Source organism: Marmota flaviventris, chromosome Y (assembly GCF_047511675.1).
Source record: "Marmota flaviventris isolate mMarFla1 chromosome Y, mMarFla1.hap1, whole genome shotgun sequence".
Classification (NCBI taxonomy): Eukaryota; Metazoa; Chordata; class Mammalia; order Rodentia; family Sciuridae; genus Marmota; species Marmota flaviventris.
Window position 1 is genome coordinate 17192789 of NC_092519.1, and position 21925 is coordinate 17214713.

General features: G+C 39.2%; 1 pseudogene; it reads left to right on the forward strand.

The window, feature by feature from the left end:
* The window catches only part of LOC139703497 (zinc finger protein 721-like), a 41355-nt pseudogene extending 25868 nt beyond the window's left edge, over positions 1–15487 (forward strand).
* Positions 15488–21925: the final 6438 nt, after the last annotated feature.

Consider the following 21925-nt stretch of genomic DNA (forward strand, 5'->3'; position numbering starts at 1 on the left):
ACGAGTCCTTGCTTCCCCAAATGCTGAAGTATAATACCAAAGAAGCACGCTGAGGCTGAAAGACCCTCAGAGTCCCTGTCCAAAGTGAACCACATGAAACACGGCTGCAAAAGCAAGAGGCAAGTTTATTAATACACAGGCGCCTGCGGGTGCTCAGCAACACCTCAGCCGGAGCTTAGGTGAACTGGCACACCGGGCTTTGGGGTACAGATCTTTTATAGGGTACAGTGGTCAGTTTCCCCCCTAGCACAGTAGCAGGTATCTCATTGGCTCTTTTGAATCCAGCATATAGGTCACTTAAAGGGTAAACTTGTTTTTCACTATAGGTTCCTGGAAAACCACATAAAAACCACTTATTTTTCACTGTATGCTTCCGTTTGCTCAACCGTGCCAGTTCTTTCCCAACCATCCTGTTCTTTCCTAATCGGTTACACTTAACTGATTATCTGAAAAACACATCTGACGCCTGTGCAGGTGCAAAAGCAAGCCTTGATGATTTTGTAACTGGGCCTAAAGTTATTGGGCTGGGGTCTCTCAAGGCAAGTGTAGAGTGGAAAGTAAAGGTTTATTAAAGGACAGCAGAAAAGACTTCTCCCCACAGGAAGAAGGGGACCCAAGAGGTGGAATCCCTGTAAGGGGGAGGTCTTCCCTCTTTTATAGCTAAAGTCTTCTTTCCGCTTTCCCACACTTTGTTTCTCATTATGTTGCAGTGATAGAATGCAGGTGGGAAGGTCCAAAAGGTGGGACATTGGTGGGCTGGAGGAGTAATCTGGGCAGGAAAGGCCTGGGGTGGCTTTTGGATTATGATTAACAGTTCCTTAGAATAGATTCAGGCCTTGGGGACATTAACATTTCAATTGCTGCTCTGGTTTCCAGGACTCCATTCTCTATAAGGGCCTCTGTTTTATTAATCTTACACAATATTAGACCCAATTTACCTAACTACCTATCTGTAAATCTGGCTTCACTTCTGCTTCAGCCTCCAAAGTTCCTGGATTACAGGGATGTGTGGAGGGGGCAAAACTGTGACTTATGCAGTCAAGGGGAGAAATAAAGAATGTCCACACACTTCTGCCCCTTTCAATGCTCTATTCACTCAAATTACTTAATACAGTTGAACTGTATAGGTTCTTAATCAAGAAAACAACAATCCTTAATGCTAGGCATTGCCATAGACATAATCAATTCACAGCAAAATGTGCCACAGCCTGGAAGCAGCAAACTAACTGGGGGGTGAAGATCAACTTGTGAAGGTGGATACAGCAGGAGTGGGAGCCATTTATTGTAGGACAGTAGGGGTATATCTACATAATTAAGAACAAGCTGTGTATTCAGTTAACAAAAACTAGGTATAACAATCAACCAATAAGGAATCATCATCTTAATGATTACACACAGCTTAACTTAATTGACATAATCTAGACACAGCAGTCACTCATCAAGGAATCTCTATCATCTTAATGGCTTGCTGGCCTTCTCAACCACTACTTCCTTTGGCTAAAAGCCAGGTGCCATCTTGACTTGTTTATCACCCTAACTGCAAACAATTCTAGGTTAATTAATTCACAGCAAACAATTCTAGATTCATTCTAAGCACTGGAAAACACACTTAATTATGATAAGCTAATGACATTCCCTCTGCATGCTAAGTTCAAAGATCTTATGTCTTAGGCTTTGAGTCCAGCAGATGCACACTCACTCAGACCTCGGTGACCAGGTCTGGAACCAAGGCAAGCATTTCCTGGTGTGGAGCAGAGGAGCAGTTGAGGAGGGGGTCCTAGGGAGGAGGTGCAGCTCTCACCAAGGTCCAGAAGAGGCAGTAGAGTTTGAGAATGGTGAGAATCTTGCAGAGGCTCAGGAAAGATGCCAAGTGATGGGATGTCAGGTCCTCATCAGACTCTCCAGCTCGAGTGCATCCTTGTTTCTGTTGGCTGAATTCCTGCTCATCAGCTCTATCGTTTATACTAAATTTGGGGGCTTTGGATCATGCTTTCAATCCTTATCAGCTACCACCCTATTTCTCAGTGACATCATTTACCCTGGGATCATCTCCACCCTGATCTTCTTGCCTTTCCCTCTTATCAGGCAAGGACAGACTGCCAGAGGCTTCACTCTCTTTATCAGGGTGAGGGGAAGGAACTTGTTTGAGGCCTTACTGGAGGGATCTGTGGATATGCCTGGTGAAACTGCAGGTCTTCTAAAATGGAGTTGCTTAGGCTCAGGCCTAAGGCCATTCTAACAAGGCCTGTGTCAGACAGTATTTTTTGGGAGACAGAAGCCCAGTGGATGTGAATTTGGGCAGAGAATGTGGATTTCCCCAGAACGTGATTGGTGTGAGTTAGGGAATAAAGAGTTGCTGTTTGAATCTACAAGCTGTGTGGTGGCTCGAGATTGTGTGCCCAGCCAGACTGCGGCAGAAGAATGCTTTTGAAAGCATTTGTTTTCTATTTGTGATTATTATACTTGAGAGGAAAGAATAATCACTTAACAGTTCCCTGTGTTTGGTCAAAATAATTACTTTAAAAGGAAAAAGGCATTTGTACATAGAACCTAGGGATATTGAATCTTGGGTTATGTTCCAAGCCCCCCGGCCCCAATTTGACATAAATCATTTATTTACTTAAATTTGTTTTTATTAGTTATACATGGCATTATAATGCATTTTCACACAGTAAACATAAATAGAGTGTCACTGCTCCTTTTTCTGGTTGTACGTGATGTGGATTCACACCAGTCCTGTAGTCATATATGCACATAGGATAATAGTGTTTGATTCATTCTTCTGTTCTTCATCCCCAACTCTTTAAATTTGATTTTCAGATGGGGTCTGCTATGTTGCCCAGCCTGGCCTGTAAGTCCTGACCCTCCTGCTTCAGTTTCTCAAGCTGTTGACATTAAAGGCATTGGCAATCCCAGCTATGGAAAATAGTTCATTTTGGTTTAAATATTAATGACCATACTCAGGAACATGGATTCAAGTGACCCTAAATGATGTATGTGTCCCACCCTGAAAGACAAGGATTAAACCCAGGGGCACTTAATCACTGAGCCACAATCAGTCCTTTTTAGATTGTATTTTGAGACATGATCTCATCAAGTTCCTTCTGCCCTCACTAAATTGCTGAGACTGACTTTGAATTTAGCAGTCCTCCTACCTTATCCTCTAAAGCTACTGGGATTACAGTTGTGTGGCCCTGTGCCTGGCCTACATGAACTTTTATAAAAGAAAGTGTGTATCACTACATTAACCAATTGCATTGGTAGGATCATCAGATTGGTGGGCTGCAGAAAGAAAGAAAGGAAGGAAGAAAAAAGAAATTTCTTCTGACTGTTGTTATTACATTCTTACTTTGGTAGATGGTGGGGACTAGATGTCTGGTAAGGATAGTGATATATTCTGAGAAATTTAATAGTTTTGAGAATTGTGGTCTGATACAGAAATTAAGATAATTGGCTATTAAAGGGCTTAAGATAGCCCAAGATAATTTTTGCTCTCCATACAGAACCCTGCCTTTCCACCCTCAAGGTGGTCTGGTTAGCCAAGTTAAATACTCTGAAGGTTCTTTGATGTAGATGCAACTGTATAGAGAACTTGAGTGCACAGCCGTAAAAATCTTGTGCTTCTCCCTTTATCTTCCTTAGGTGTAGACACCATGTCTGATTTCTTGGGCAGAGGTTCCCTTTAGACAACTCACAGGGTCCTATGTCCTCAGCCACTGTTCTCTCCTGGAGCTGCCACAAGGTGCCCACAGCTGCCCTGGTCCCTGCAGGGTGAACAGAACTTCAGGCCCTGGGTCAGTTCCTCCTAGAGGACACCTGAGGTGTGGGGTGCAGCCTCTCAGGGAAGCTGCTGTGGGCTGAGGAATCTCCTGGAACAGGCCTCATCTAGACAGCTACTTAGTTGGGACCTTGTTTTTCCCAAGCTCTGTTCCCATTCCGTGGAGAGAGGTGGCCAGTCAGCCTGTGGATGCTGGTGCTGAGGGGCCAGGGCACCAGTGATTCCTGCCCTTGTAGTTTCACAATGTGATGGAGCGAAACCTCTCCCAGAGCATAAGCAACACCCACCCCAGTGCAGAGCTGTGCAAACCTGAAAAGCCTCGTAGACTGGAGTCATGATCTAGGTCCCTGGGAGGGTGATCCTAGAGGCTTTTAGGAAGCAAGACCAGGAGATGTCATGTCCCAGATGTCAGGGACCTTCCCTGCCCCTTGAAGCTGACACATGTGTGCTCCCTCAGCACCAAAGCTTTCTGTGTATCACTTTGCAATGATCTGCTCACATTTTGAGGCCCAGGTCTATTTTTTCAGAGCCAAATGGGATGGACTATTATTAAATAGGCAAGAAAGAAGTGGATTTTAAAAAGTCTAGTTACATTTCCATTGTGAAAACAATTACAGCCAGGTACAGTGGTGCACACCTGTGATCCTTGCTGTTCCAGGGCCTTAGGCAGTAGGATTGTAAACTTGAGTACAGCCTTAGCGACTTAGCCAGGCCTTATGTCTGGGGATGTGACTTATCAATAAACTTCCTCTGGGTTTAATCTCTGATCCCAAACCAAAGAAAAAGAACAGAACAAAAAAACAAACAAACAAAAAAAAAAAGAAAGAAAGAAAGAAAGAAAACATCTAATTTATCTTTTGCTACCCCTGAGTATGCCTAGTAAATTGGTGAGATTTGATCTTCTCTTTTCAATGATTTCCAATTGAAATCCATGCCCTAGATTCCAGAATGCCACTTAAGATACAGAGAAACTCTGTCTACCATTATTGCTGCAGTAAATGAATCCATTTCTACAAAAATTGTGGTGGATAAATTTATGAATTTGATTTTATTTAAATTAGTTACAGTCGTTGACAAGCTGATGAATTTGACAGGAATGACAGTTTGTTGTTACTGTTTTTGTCTGGATTTGGCAGGTTCATGTTACCTGTGTCGTTTTTGGTATCAGCAATGGAACCCAGAGGTGCTTAGCCACTGAGCCACATCCCTGGCCCCTTTTAGATTCTTCCTTTTGAGTCAGGGTCTTGCTACATCACCTTGGGCCACTGACCCCTGAACCACTGGGGTTACAGATGTGCACCATCACACCCATCTTCATTGGAAGTTTTAAGGACAATTTTGACAATACCTAAAATACCCAACTGTGATCATTTAAAAATCACTGTATACTTTATCAGTGAAATAACAAGTGACACCTGTTCTCTGAAAAGGAGAGATATATATGTCTAAGTAAGGGTGCTGATCTTCTCACAAGCACTCCCACCATGTCACCTGATTCCTGTTCCCTCCTAATTACCTCCTCCTAGGGCTACCCATTTGGGAGCTGGCCTTTTAGCTTATGAAACTTGGGAGTAACATAAACGCTCTCTCTACTCTCTCTGTCCTGTACAACATTTTCAGTGGTCTTAGATACAGTGTACTATTTTCATTTTAGATATAGTTTTTTAAGTTCACCCCATAAAACACAATAATCCATGCCCTGAATTTCACATAATTTATTGAAATGCTCTTTGTTTTTTCAAAGAGTGTAGTTCATGGGAAAGTTCAGTCTCCTTTGTAAGAAAGTGTGTTGTCTTTTCATTGATTTTTGTTGCCTCTCATTGTGTATCTTTTGTATTATAATCTTTTTTATCACTCATTACATATATTTTCAGGGTTTTTATTTGTGTGTGTGTGTGTGTTTGTGTGTGTGTGTGTGTGTGTGTGTGTGTACATGGACTGTTGGGGATTAAACCGAGGGCTATCAAGTTCTTACTACTGAACTACTCTCCACCCCAAGAAAATTAGTATTGTAGACTGGGGTTTACTTATTTGCTGATGTATTGAGTGCTGGGATTGAAGCCAGGGACATGCTCATGCTTATGTTCTCCTCAAAAAAATGAATTTCAATGTGTGAGCAGCATTTGGGAGGTGGGAAGTTGTTTTACTGGGTAATAAACCTAGACTCACTGGACCACTGAGCACGTCCTCAGCCCTTCCTATTTATTATGTACCTATTTATTTTTATTTTTATTTTGTATAGTTGTAGAGGGACAGAATACCTTATTTTTGTTAATTTATCTGTGGTGCTAAGGATCATACCCAGTGCCTCATACATGCTAGCAAGTGCTCTGCCACTCAGCTACAATCCCAGTACCCCCATTTATTGTTGATGAAGACCAAGTTTCACAAATTTCTGGATGTCTTGCTAAGTTGCTGAGAGAGCCTCCAACTTGCCAGTTACATGCCTTGACCTCCCTAGTTGTTGAAATTACATGTGCACATCACCACACCAGCAGTTGGAATACCTTTTAAAGATTTATCATCCAGGGGTTGGGATTGTGTCTCAGAGAAAAAGCGCTCACTTAGCATGCATGAGGCCTTGAGTTCGATCCTCAGCACTATATAAATATTAAATAAAAAAATTGTACCCACCTAGTACTAAAGAATTAATATATATATTAAAAAAAAAAGTTTTATCATCCAGTTTCTTTCCAGGTGGAAATAGTATTGAAAATCAGTTTTGTTGCTTTCATTCATAGTTTTGAAATTTGTAACTATGACTTTTCTTCTTTACTTTATTTTTTGCATTATTATTTGGGAAAGGTATTCATCATGTAATATTGTTTCTTATGTTTATATTTGTTAAAGTTTATGGCATGGTAGTTCATTCATTTCCTTATTAAATCAATTTTGTTTTTCAGAGCAATTTTAGACTTGTAGTTTGTTAGTCAATGATTTCTAGAGGAACAGCACCAACACGAAGTGTGATTATAAACGGGGGACTTATTAGATTGGCCTACTTGACCTGAAGCTGGATGTCCACAGTGGCCATCTGCAGCTGGAGAGCTTGAGAAGTAGTAGCTGCAGAGTCCAAGAGGCTGAAGCCTCAGAACAAGAGGGATCACTGGTGCTGCCCTAGTCAGACCAAAGGTTCTGGAAACTCCCTGGAGAATCACAGGCAGAGTCTACTTTGGGAGAGTGAAGAAGGCAGATTCTGATATCCTCAGGCCATTGCAGCAGCCATTGGAGCAGAAAGGGGCTTTCTCTGCTGCTGCTTCCTTCTTCTTCCAACTTTTGTTCCACCTAAGACACCGTCCTATTGGATGGTGCTGCCTATACCTAAGGAGGTTCTCTAGTTTGGTTCTCTGTTCCACATGCCAATCATTTGTAGACACACCCTCACGGACACACCCAGAGGCCTCTTAATCACAGGTATCTCTTAATCCAATGCGGTTGACAATTCTAATGAGCCATTACATATAGTATCAAACACTCTTCTCTACACTGTTCTCAATATTTTGCATTGATGTTGGATGCTTGTTAGTTACTGAATCAGTAGCCTACATTTGATTAAGAGAGTGGATGAAGCAACACTTTATCATCAGCTGAAATCCATCCTTTACCTTAGGGTTCCTCCTCTGTGTGGTGTGATTTTGTGTGTCACATACTCTACAGAATAATGCCATACAGAAGAGTTTCAGTGCATCTATAATGTTGTCTCTTCTTGAATGTTCTTGAATTGGAATCTTACTGTACTTGGCCTTTCAGACTGGCTTCTCTTACTTAGCAGTCTGCCTTTAAGGGTGCTGTATCTTTTCAGGCTGCAGAGCTCACTTTCTGGGTGATGTTCTTTGGTGTGGTTAAAATGTACCTTGTCCATTCAGCATTGAAAGGTGCATCTTCCTTGCTTCTATCTTTGGGCAGTTCTGGATATGGCTGCTGTAGTCACTGCTGAGAAGTATTCTGTGCATAATTTTCACCTTATTTGCAGGGCTGCTCTACCATTGAGCTACATTCCCAAAACTTTTAATTTTTTGTTTAGAAACAGAGTCTTGCTAAATTGCCCAGGCTGGACTCAAACCTGGGATCATCCTGCCCCGGCCCCTGTTTGGCAAGGATCACAGGCATGGCCTCCATGCCCAGCTTCCTGCTGTCAATAGTATAATAATTGTCCTGTTTGTTAACATGACAACACTGATGTCACATCATTGTTTTTCATGATTCTTCAGTGGATTCCAGTAGCATAGAGGATCATGCTGTCTCTCTATGAAGACATTGTGTTTTTTTGAGCTTGAGTGTTTTTTCATTATTCTTGAATTTTTTAACTATTAATATAATCAATATTTATTATTTAGCTTTTTGTTGTGATGGATAATGTTAATTGGTTTTTTAATTCTGAATCAGCCTTGCATGTGTGTTGCATTCCTGGGCCTTGCAGAGGCTGATGTGAGTGGATCTGGGCCACTGGGCTTGACTTCCCACGTTAGTATGCTTGTCCCTGGAAAATATTAACTGAGTTTTAAATTTGGCATCAGTCTTACAGAGCTGTAATAATTTCCTATTGGCTGTGTTTATAATTCTTTTTATTTATTTTTGGATTCAGTAAAGTATTTGAGGAATTTTGCATTTATGATGATTAGAGTCTTTCATAGTTTTCTTTTGTATTTAATACTTTTCTTTATCTATTTAATTTTGATAATATGGTAAAATATGCCATATGAAGAATTAGAAGGTGGGTTGGGGTTGTGGTTCAGTGGTCGAGAACTTGCCTAGCATGTGCAAGGTCCTGGGTTCAATCCTCAGCACCACATAAATAAATAGGATAAAGCTATTGTGTTCAACTGCAAGTAAAAAAATAAATATAAAAAGAAAGAATTAGGAAGTTTTAACTCAACTTCTGTTGTCTGGACATAATAGTAGAAAATTGGTGGCAGATCTTCAGTGTCTCATGGAAGCCTGTTTGAGATGTCAGAGCCTTGACTTTCTTTTATCTGGGGGGTGGGGGGTGTGTAGTAATTATATCTTTTTTAAATTTTTGAAAGTTTAGGATTCTGGGCTGCAAACCTGCTGCTTTAACACACCCTGGAAGTGCTTGTGCCTGAGGTTTCCTTGCACCAGCTGTGCTACATGATCGAGGAATCTCTTTCATGACAGACCACCATTGTACATGTGGCCTATCTTGATCAAAGTGTCCTTGAGCAGAACGGTGGTATGTGTCTCATGACTGTACATGATCTGAGTGAGACATCTGCTGTTCAGAAGAGTTTGAGAATCATTGGACATTCATGGTTGCCATGAGGTTTGGGAAAGGATTTTCTGCTGTCTGTTAAGAAAACTATTTTTCAAACCGATATAATTTTGTAAGGCTATTGTTTGGACAAGTTAACATCTTGGGGTCATCGAGTTCTTTCTGAGGCACATGCCATCTTTCCACACACCCCATTCTGCTTTGACATTAACCACCAGAAATTATTATATTGTTATGTTTATTAATCATTGTGCTTGATTACTAATTGGGTAAATTTGTTCTGGAGTAAAGCACCTGCAAACTTCTAGTTGTCCTCAGTGTAATCACGCAAGTTGAGCTCAGTCCCCAGTGAACACATTGTGACAACCGGTGTGGAAGATTGTGTAACTGTTGTCTATAAAGGAAACTCTTTAGTGACTCCTTTAGTGACTCCATACTCTGAGGGTGTGGGTTGGGGTTGATTCTAGGCATTTCTTTAAGGATGGAACAATTGACTTTCAGAAGGAAACAGGAAATCTGTAAATACCATGTTGTCTATATTAACTATGTAGGCCCAGTGAGCCACTGTGGTTGGCAGGATCTCTCAAATGCTGAGTTTTGTGATCCCAGCAATTTCCTACTCAGTCAGCTTTCTTTTCTAAGGTTAAGTAATAAGGAGGGTGCTAATATTAGCTCTCTACTGCACAGGATGTTGGTAAGAAGGTGATAGAGATGCAATCAACAAATAAGATAAGGGTGACCCGGAAGCCCCTCTTACTTCCTGTGAACTCACCAAAGGAAAGGTGTACAACACTCTACTATTTACCTTGTGTGGGGCCCAAATCTAGTGTTGGAGTTTCTGTGAAGAATTCAATGCACTGGAGATTTCAATGACCAAATCGTGGAATTAATTGAGAGGCCAGGGAATCAAGCGAATATCATGCATGTTGAGGACACATTTCTCATGCTGTCAAATCTCTCCTGGCCTCCACAACACATTTGTGGGATATTTTAGATCTCAGTGACCTTTGAGGATGTGGCTGTGAACTTCATGAAGGAGGAGTGGGTTTTGCTGGATGCTTCCCAGAAGAACCTTTACAGAGATGTGATGCTGGAAGTCCTCAGAAACCTGGCATCTATAGGTAATAATTTGTGTATTTACTTAATTAGAGAATTTATGTTTAATTTTCTTTTTATTTATGTAGAACATGAAAAGACAATCAGTTGGTGAATTAATGTAGCATAAAATGCACCATGAATTTGGAAAAGCATTTCTAGCTCCTAGAAATTTGAAATAGAAATAATGTTTTGGTTTCACATTTTAGGAAACAAATGTGATGAGAAGAACATTGAAAATCAGATCAAAAATTTTGGGAGCAATCTAAGGTAATTGTACTCACAAGAGGAATCCTTGCGGGAATCTGGGGATATCATATAATTTTTAAAACCAATGCAAGAAATTTGCACAACTTTAAATGTATTTATTCTTATAAGATTTTTTACCAGAAATATATACTTCACTGGGACTGGGGTTGTGGCTCCATGGTAGAGAGCTTGCCTTGCATGCTTGAGGCATAGGGTTCTCTTCTCACCACCACATTTAAATCAATAAAGTCTATTGTCAACTGAAATAAATTTATATATATATATATATATATATATATATATATATATATATATATATATATATAGATAGATAGATATTAAGTCTATTCAAAGTGCTTGACATGCAAAAAGTATTATGAAATTGCATATGTGAGTATAACTATTTGGATAATGACCATAGGCAAGCTGTGTTGCAAAGCATTGTTTCCTCTCAATCTCTGTGTTTTCTGGCAATCTGAACAAGTTTGAAAAACGTAGGCTTTACCTCATGTTGGAAGTAACGTTAACCTAGGACCTTAAATAAATACAACATCATGAATTAATCAAGTATTAATAATGTGCTGGTCATGAGATACCAATTCTTAAGCAAAGAAAAATTTTAATAGAGTAAATTCATGTGACTGCATTACGTGTGCCAAAGACTTCATATGCCCTTCATTCCTTCATAGGCAGATCACATCTCACTATGGACCCGAATACTGCAAGCATGAAGAATGTGAAGACAAGCCATGTGAATTGAAACAATACAGAAAATCTCTGGTTTCTCTCAAAAGTGTTCACACACAAATGTTAACACAAACTGGAGATGGACCCTGTGAAAGTATAGTATGTGGGAAAGTCATCAGTTGTTCGAATGACATTCAAAGGCATGAAGATTCACATACTGGGTGGCAACCTGATGAATGTCAACAATGTGATGAAGCCTCATCTTCTCCCACAGATGTTCAAAGACACACAAGAACACATAGGAGTGGTAAAGCTTTTCAATGTGAGGTATGTGGGAAAGCCTTTCATTCCCCCACTTTATTTAGAAAACATGAAAGAACTCATTCTGGAATGAAACCCCATGAGTGTAAAGAAGGTGGTAAAACCTTGGTTTCACCCACAGGTCTTCACAGTCACGTGATCACGCACACTGGGAAAGTACTTTTTAAATGTAACGTATGTGGGAAAGACTTTGCTTACCGAAGTTTATTTAGAATACATCAGAGAAAACATACTAGAGAGAAACCCTATGAAAGTCAACAATGTGGAAAAGCCTACACTACTTTGTCTTACCTTCAGACGCATGAACAAATCCATACTGATGAGAAGAGCAATGAATGCCAACAATATGGAAAAGTCTTCACTACTTCTTTATCCCTTCACAGACATGAACGGACGCATACTGGAGAGAAGCCCTATCGATGTCAACAATGTGGAAAAGCCTACACTACTTCATCTTACCTTCGGATACATGAACAAATCCATGCTGGAGAGAAGCCCAATGAATGCCAACAATGTGAAAAAGTCTTCACTACTTCTTCTTCCCTTCACAAACATGAACGGACGCATACTGGAGAGAAGCCCTATGAATGTAAGCAGTGTGGCAAAGCCTTCACTCAGTCCACTCATCTTCACTCACATGAAAAAACTCATACTGGGGAGAAGCCCTATGAATGTCAACAATGTGGGAAAGCCTTCAGTACTTCTTCCTACCTTCAGATACATGTGCGGACTCATAGTGGGGAGAAGCCCTATGAATGTAAGCAGTGTGGCAAAGCTTTTGCTCAATCGTCTAACCTTCACTCACATAAAAAAACTCATATGAAAAAGAAACCCTATGAATGTCAACAATGTGGGAAAGCCTGCACTAGTTTGTGTTACCTTCAGAGACATGAACAAATCCATACTGGAATGAAGACCAATGAATGCCAACAATGTGGAAAAGTCTTCACTACTTCTGGTTCCCTTCACAGACATGAACGGACGCATACTGGAGAGAAGCCCTATGAATGTAAGCAGTGTGGGAAAGCCTTTAGTACTTCTTCCTACCTTCAGATACATGTGCGGACTCATAGTGGGGAGAAGCCCTATGCATGTCAACAATGTGGGAAAGCCTTCAGTACTTCTTCCTACCTTCAGATACATGTGCGGACTCATAGTGGGGAGAAACCCTATGAATGTAAGCAGTGTGGCAAAGCTTTTGCTCAATTGTCTAACCTTCACTCACATAAAAAAACTCATACGAAAAAGAAACACTATGTATGTCAACAATGTGGGAAAGCCTGCACTAGTTTGTCTTACCTTCAGAGACATGAACAAATCCATACTGGAGAGAAGACCAATGAATGCCAACAATGTGGAAAAGTCTTCACTACTTCTTCTTCCCTTCACAGACATGAACGAACGCATACTGGAGAGAGGCCCTATCAATGTCAACAATGTGGAAAAGCCTACAGTACTTCATCTTACCTTAAGATACATGAACAAATCCATGCTGGAGAGAAGCCCAATGAATGCCAACAATGTGGAAAAGTCTTCACTACTTCTTTTTCCCTTCACCAACATGAACGAACTCATACTAGGGAGAAGCCCTATGAATGTAAGCAGTGTGGCAAAGCCTTCAGTACTTCTTCCTACCTTCAGATACATGTGCGGACTCATAGTGGGGAGAAGCCCAATGAATGTCAACAGTGTGGGAAAGCCTTCAGTACTTCTTCCTACCTTCAGATACATGAGCGGACTCATAGTGGGGAGAAGCCCTATGAATGTAAGCAGTGTGGCAAAGCCTTCACTATGTCCTCTAAACTTCATAGACATGAAAAAACTCATACTGGGGAGAAGCCCTATGAATGTCAACAATGTGGGAAAGCCTTCAGTACTTCTTCCTACCTTCAGATACATAAACGGATGCATACTGGAGAGAAGCCCTTTGAATGTAAGCAGTGTGGCAAAGCTTTTGCTCTATCGTCTAGCCTTCACTCACATAAAAAAACTCATACAAAAAAGAAACCCTATGAATGTCAACAATGTGGAAAAGTCTTCACTACTTCTTCTAACCTTCACAGACATGAACAAAGGCATACTAGAGAGAAGCCTTATGAATATCAACAATGTGCAGGACCCCTTGACACATCCAGTGAACCTCACATACATGGAAGAATTCATGCAGAAGAGAAGCCTAATGAATACCAACAATGTGGAAACGCCTTTTTCTTTCACAGACATGAAGGGACTCACACTCAAGAGAAACCCTATCAATGTATGCAGTCTGCCAAAGCTTTCACTCAGTCCTCTCATCTTTGCTCACATGAACGAACTCATACTGGAGAGAAGCCCTATGAATGTCAACAATGGGGAAAAGCCGTTGTTATATCCCATCAGCTTCACTTACATGAACAAACTCATATTGCAAAGAAATTGTACTGATGAAAACAATTGGCAAAGCCTTCTGTTATTACTGTTCTTCTCATCAACATGTTGGAAGTTTACTGGAGAAAAATTCTTTAAATGTGAATTGTGGTGGATCAATATGTCTTGTCCCCTTCAAACAAAAACAAAGGGCTCACTCTGCTGAATATTGTACTGGGGATTGTACTGGAGATTTGGTCAAGTGGCATTCTACCACTGAGACACATCCTCATTCTTTTTTATATTTTTAATTTTGAGACAGAGACTTGCTGAGTTCCTTAGGGTTGTTCTAAAATGCTGAGGCTGGCCTCAAACTTGTGATCCTTCAGCCTAAGCCTCCCAAGTCACTGGGATTAAAGGCATACATCACCACATCTGGCTGAATAACTGTTTAAATGTGAAAAAATATGGCAAATCATTCCATTTTCCCTGTTGTCTTCAAAGCCATTTCCCTCACTGGAAAACGAACACTCTGAATGGGAACGATTTGCTATACTCTATCAGCTTCATGTTCTAGACCTATTTTTCTTCTCTTTTATGAAAATTCTCATGGAGAGAAGCCCTATGAATGTAAAGAATGTGGGAAATCTTTTAATTTTTGCAGTTTATTCTGAGTACTAGAAAGATTCTTTTGGAAAGATTCATGCCAAAATGAATAAATCCTATGCAAGTAAGAAATACAAAGGGCTCAGATGTTTTAGTTTTATTCAATTGTATTAAAAAAAAATACTGTAGAAAATCCTGTGGATAAGCCATGTTGGGCAGTACTTAATTTTGACAGTTTTATTCAAAGACATAAAAGGATTTACATCTGGGCTGGTGATGTGGCTCAAGCAGTAGCGTGCTCGCCTGGCATTCATGTGGCCCGGGTTCGATCCTTAGAACCACATACAAAGATGTTGTGTCCGCCTAAAATTTAAAAATAAATAAATAAATAAATATTTTAAAAATTTTTTTAAAAAGGATTTACATCTGGGAAAACCCGTCTGCTAGTTATCTATCTATTTATTTTGGATAAAGAAATTGCAGCAGAATCATTACAATTCTTATTACACATATATACCACAATTATTCATCTCTGTTTGTATATAAAGAATTTTGACACCCAATTCATGTCTTTATACATATACTTTGTATAATGATGTCCATTACATTCCACCATCCTTGATAATCCTCTGTCCTCTCCTTTTCCCTCCCAGTCCTCTTCCCTATCTAGAATTCATCTAATCCTTCCATGCTCCCCCTATGTACCCCCTATGAGTCAGCCTCCTTATATCAGAGAAAACATTCAGCATTTGTTTTTTGGGGATTGACTAACTTCACTTAGCATTATCTTCTCCAATGCCATCTATTTACCTGCAGATGCCATGATTTTATTTTCTTTTTTATTGCTGATTAAAATTCCATTTTGTATACAAGCCACTTTTTTTTTTAATCCATTCATCCTCTGAAGGGCATCTAGGTTGACTCCACAGTTTAGCTCTTGTGAATTTTGCTGCTATAAACATTGATGTGGCTGTGTCCCTGTAGTATGGTGTTTTTAAGTTCTTTGGGTATAGTCTGAGGAGAGGGATTGCTTGGTCAAATGGTGGTTTCATTCCCAGATTTCCAAGGAATCTCTACACTGCTTTCCAAATTGGCTGCACCAATTTGCAGTCCCACCAGCAAGGTAAGAGGGTACCTTTCCCCCCCCCATCCTCACCAACACTTATTGTTGTTTGTCTTCATAATAGCTGTCATTCTGACTGGAGTGAGGTGATAGGTTAGAGAAGTTTTGATTTGCATTTCTCTAATTGCTAGAGAGGATAAGCATTTTTTCTTATACATGTTTATTGATTGTATATTCTCTTCTGAGAAGTGTCTGTTCATGTCCTTGGCCCATTTGTTGATTGGGTTATTTGTTTTTTTGTTGCTTAGCTTTTTGAGTTCTTTATATACAATAGAGATTAGTGCTCTGTCTGATGTGTGAGGGGTAAAAACTTGTTCCCAGGGTGGAGGCTTTCTGTTCACCTCACAAATTGTTTCTTTTGCTCAGAAGAAACTTTTTAGGTTGATTCCATCCCATTATTCATTGTTGGTTTAAATTCTTGGGCTATAGGAAGTTGGGGCCTAATCCCACATGATGAATATTACAGACTGCTTTTTCTTCTATTAGATGCAGAGTCTCTGGTTTAATTCCTAGGTCCTTGGTCCATTTTGATTTGCACTTTGTGCATGGTGAGACCTAGGGATTTCATTTTATGTTGTTGCTTATGGATTTCCAGTTTTCCTAGCACAATTTGTTGAAGATGCTTTTTTCTCCAGTGCATGTTTTTGGCACCTTTGTCTAATATAAGATAATTGTAATTTTCTGGGTTAGTGTTTGTGTCCTCTATTCTGTTCCATTGGTCTACCAGTCTCTTTTGGTGCCAACACCATGCTGTTTTTGTGATTATTTCTCTGTAGTATAGTTTAAGATCTGGTATAGAGATGCCACCTACTTCAGTCTAAGGATTGTTTTAGCTATTCTTCATGTCTTATTTTTCCAGATGAATTTCATGATTGCTTTTTCTATTTGTACGAGGAATGCCTTGGGGATTTTGATGGGAATTGCATTATATCTGTATAATGCTTTGGTAGTATGGTCATTTTGATCGTATTATTTCTGCCTATCCAAAAGCAAGTTAGATGTTTTCATCTTCTGAGGTCTTCTTTGATTTCTCTCTTTATGGTTCTGTAGTTTTCATTGTATAGATCTTTTACTTCTTTCATTAAGTTGATTCTCAAGTTTTTTTTTTGAGGATATTGTGAATTGGGTAGTCTTTCTCATTTCCTTCTCAGAGTCTTTGTCACTGATATACAGAAAAGCCCTTGATTTATGGGTGTTGATTTTATGTCCTGCTACTTTGCTTAATTCATTTACCAGTTCTAGAATTTTTCTGGTGGAGTTTTTTGGTTCTTCTAGATATAGAATCATATCATCAGCAAATAGTGCCAATTTAAGTTCTTCTTTTCCTATACATATCCTTTGATTCCTTTCATTTGTCTAATTGCTCTGGCCAGCATTTCAAGAACTACGTTGAATAGAAGTGGTGAAAGAGGGCAGCCCTGTCTTGTTCCAGTTTTTAGAGAAAATGCCGTCAATTTTTCTCTGTTTAGAATGATGTTGTCTTGAGGCTTAGCATAGATAGCCTTTACGATGTTGAGATATGTTACTGTTATCTCTAGTTGTTCTAGTGTCTTGAACATAAAGGGGTGCTGTATTTTGTCAAATGTTTTTTCTGCATCTATTGAGATGATCGTATGATTCTTATCTTTGGGTCTATTGATGTCATAAATTACATTGATAGATTTGCGTAAGTTGAACCAATCTTGCATCTCTAGGATGAATCCCACTTAATCATATTGCACAATCTTGGTAAGCTCTGTTTTCTATTTTATCACTTGATATTGGTCTGTTTCAATTGTGTATGTCTTCCTGATTCAATCTGGGCAGATGGTATGACTTAAGAAATTTGTTGATAGCTTCAATGTCTTCCATTCTCTGTATTTCTGTCATATCTGTTGTAATATTATCATTTTCATCATGTATATGGGTAATTTGAGTTCTCTCTCTCTCATTCTCTTTTTTAGCATGGCTAAGAGTCTGTCAATTTTTTTTATTTTTTCAAAGAACCAACTTTTTTTGTCCATATTGTCAACTGTTTCTTTGGTTTCAATTTTATTGATTTCAGCTCTAATTTTAATTATTTTTTGCCTTCTACTGCTTTTGCTGCTGGTTTGTTCCTATTTTTTTAGGGCTTTGAGAGGTAGTGTGAGGTCATTTATTTGTTAATTTTTTTTTTCCTTGAAGGAATGAACTCCATGCAATGAATTTTCCTCTTAGTACTGCTTTCATAGTGTCTCAGATTTCCATCGGTTGTTTCTATGTTCTTATTTACCCCTAAGAAATTGTTAATCCCCTCCTTGATTCCTTTTGCAATGCATTGTTCATTCAGTAGCCTATCGTTTAGTCTCCAGGTGATGGAGAAATTTTTACTTTTTATTTTCTTTTTGATTCCCAATTCCATTTAATTATGATCTGATGAAATGTATGGTAGTGTCTCTACTTTTTTATATTTGCTAAGAGTTGCTTTGTGGCATAGTATATGGTCTATTTTAGAGAAGGATCCATGTGCTACTGAGAAGAAGGTGTTTCTGTTTGATGCAGGTTGAAATATTCTATATGTGTCAGTTAAGTCTAAATTATTGATTATGTTATTGAGTTTTATAGTTTTTTCATTCAACTTTTGTTTGGAAGATCTGTGCAGTGGTGAGAGAGGTGTAGTTAAATTCACCCAACATTATTGTGTTGTGGTCAATTTGACTCTTGAACTTGAGAAGAGTTTGTTTGAACATAGCTGCACCATTGTTTGGGGCATATGTATTTATGATTGTTACATCTTCTTGGTGTATGGTTCCCTTGAGCAGTATGTAATGTCCATCTTTATCCCGTTTCATTCCTTTTGGCTTGAAGTCTCCTTTATTTGATATGAGTATGGAAAACCCTGCTTACTTGTGCAGTCCATGTGAGTGGTATGTTTTTTCCCAACCTTACACCTCAGTCAGTGTATGTCTTTTTCTATCAGATGAGCCTCCTGGAGGCAGCATCTTGTTGGGTCTTTTTTTTTTTTTTTAATCCAGTCTGCTAGCTTATGTCTTGTGATTGGTGAGTTTAATCCATTAGCTTTCAGGGTTATTATTGAGACCTGACATGGTTTGTATTTCCAGCCATATTTGTTTATTTTTGTTATTTAACTTGACTTGATTTTCTTCTTTGATTTGTTTTTCCTTTGGGGTACTACCTTCCTCTTTTGATTTTCATTGTTGTTTTTCTTTTACTCTTCATGGAATATTTTTCCAAGGATGTTTTGTAGTGCTGGTTTTCTAGCTATAAATTCTTTTTTACTTTTGTTTATCATGGAAGGACTTTATTTCATCTTGAAATCTAAAGCTTACTTTTGCTGGATTCAAGATTCTTGGTTGGCACCCATTTTCTTTCAGCTTGATAGATGTTGTTCCAGGATCTTCTAGCTTTTAGGGTCTGTGATGAAAAAATCTGCCATTATCCCAACTGATTTTCCCCTATATATAATCTGATTCCTTTCTCTCATGGCTTGTAAAATTCTCTCCCTATCCTGTATGGTGAGCATTTTTATTATTATGTGCCTTGGTATGGATCTGTTTTGATTTTGTACATTGGGCATCCTGTAGCCTCTTCAATTTGGATTTCCAATTCATTCTTCGTGTTTTGAAAGTTTTCTGATATTATTTCTGTGAATAGATCCTTGATTCCTTTGGTTTGGTCCTCTATGCTTCCCTCTATCCCAATAACTCCCAAATTTGGCTTTTTATGCTATCCCATTTTCTTGAATGTTCTGCTCCTGTTTCCTTACCATTTTCACTCTATGGTCTATGTTCCTTTCAAGATTATATATTTTATCTTCATTGTCTGATGTCCTATCTTCCCTGTGGTCTTCTCTGTTCGTGATGCTTTCATTTGAGCTTTGAGTTTAGTTTATTATTTCTTTCTTCTTTTTTTTTTTTTTTAAGAGAGAGAATTTTAATATTTATTTTTCGGTTTTTCGGCAGACACAACATCTTTGAATGTGGTGCTGAGGATCGAACCGTGGCCGCACGCATGCCATGTGAGCTCGCTACCGCTTGAGCCATATCCCCAGCCCCTATTATTTCTTTCATTTCAAGGATTTCTATTTGTTTTTTGTTTTAGAACCTCTGTCTCCCTGTTGAGGTGATCTTTTACTTCTTGGATTTGTTTATGTAGCTCATTGTCCAAGTGATCTTTTACTGCTTGTCTTTGCTCTGTTATACCTTCTTGGCGTTTACAGGACATTTTAACCATGTATATCCTGAAATCTTTCTGTGTCCATTTTTCTGCTGTAACTGCCAATGATTCTAATGATGTGTTCTCTTGATTTGTTTGGGCACTTTCTTCCCTTGTCTTTTCATGTTACTTGTGTGTATTCCTTTCCACCTCTGTGGTTCCGGGGTGTTATTTTTTTTTTTTGCCCTATAGATTTGTAGTGCGCTTCTAGGTTTGCAAGATCCCTCCTTTGTGGGGAAGGACGATGTTAACAGATCCCAATATCAACAATACATCACGTATGAACAATTTGTTGTTATGAAGACATTTACAGTTTAGTCTCAATGTCCAGAAATATTGGATTCAATTATTATTTAAAATATAATCCTAGTTTTGTAAAAAGGTTTTCAGTCTCTGGTGGTGGGCAATGAACTGGGGATGTGGCAGGATGATATGTGGCTCAGAGGGAGTTCCCATCTGCCAGCCATGCTCACCAAATATGGGGAGAAAGGTGATCCGGGATGGAGCCGGTCTGCTTCCAGTGATGTGGGGGGAGCTGGGTGATGGCCTTGTGCTGTGGGTAGGTAGCAGCTGAGTGGCCTGTGTGGGAATGAGGTGCAGCCTGGAGTTCTGCAGAGGGGCTGAGAGGTGTTTCTGCTGAGCCGCTCAAGAGCTGCTTGTGGCTAGAGCTGTGGGCTTTGGGCTTAGAGTCCATAGTCTTACTCGAACGCTGAGGCTCTGATTTCTGCACTGGGCTTACAGCGTGGTGATTTCTATGAAAATCGACTCTAGAGTGTATTTTCACGCTCTCTGAAATCCTGTATTTTGATGAGGTCAGACCTAGGCCATGGAACAACACAGGATGCTGCCTGTGCTGCCCACCATCTTGAATGTCCCCCCTTCTGGTCTTGACACGATATGGTACCATTTCAACTGTCAAGGCCTCTTTAAACAGCAGGGAAGAACTCAAACTGGAGAAAAGCCTTGTATGTAGAAATGTGGTAAGACATTTGGTTGTTTCAGATCTAGTTGGACTTGTTCAGATTTGAGGGAATGTTAAGTATTATTATTATTATTATTATTATTATTATTATTATTATTATTATTTCAACCCAGAGGTGCTGAACCACTGAGACACATCCCAGTCTTTTTTTACTTTTATTTTTTTCCAATTTTGAGACATGGTCTCACTTGGTTGCTTAGGTCCTAAGTGGCTGAGGCTGGCTTTGAACTTATGATCCTGCTGCCTCCGCCTGATGTAGTCTTCACTGCCTTCAGCAACCATGCTCTTTTGAGAAAACAACTGTGGGAGTGTGAAAAGTGTATGTGCCTTCATTCTGGCTATTCACAGGTGACAAAAATGCACCCTAGAGTGGATGTAAGGATGGCATCAAGGTGAAGATGTGAAAACAAGGTTAAATCTCTGTTATTGTTAGATTCAACTATTTTGTATTTTAAGTTCTTTGCATCTGTAGTCAAATCTCACATATTATGACATAATCTTATATACTGTGCATTTTTGTGTGTGCAAAAATGTTAGTTGCATTGACTTTTAGTCGCAGCATTTAAATACTTTTTTAGAGTTTTTATCTCTCTCCTTCCATTAAGTACATTTTCTCTTATAGTGTCCATTTTTTTTTTTAAGTAAAGTCTTTATCAAATTTAAAACTCGGGTCTCATAATATGAAAACTTTTTCTATATGGAATTCTGATATTTTCTGTGTCCTCAAATATTGTATGACTTTTACATATGTTGTGATAAAATAAAAATTGAGAGAGGTTTTAGAGAAATAATTACCAGGGTCAGAGAATGGAGAAAAGAAAAGGAACATTACCATCATTATATCTGGAGTCTTTAAGCACTGAGCACCATCCCTAGTCCTTTTTAGTTTTTTGTTTGTTTGTTTCATAGAGGATCTTGCTAAGTTCTTCTTCAGGGCCTCCATTTCTTGCTGAGGCTGGGTTGAAACTTGTGATCCTCCTGCTGTGGCCACTGATCACAGACATATGCTACCGTGCTCAGCTCCTGGGTGTTTCCTGAATCCCTGATGTAAATCGAAATGTGCCTTGTTTGTGTCAAGTTTCCAGGTGTCACCAATTCGGATGCCAGAATTACTTCTTCATGTCCTTCTGTATGTTAACGTCCTTCAATCTCTAAGATTCTAAAATGATGCTGATCATCATAAGAACATTAACTCACACCTTCCAAATTATTATTAGTTCAGTTGTACTAAACTGGAGTTGACTTGGAAAATGTATATTAGATAATTTATGTTGAAAACAGGGGTGGAAGAACTATTTCAATATTTAAGGAAAC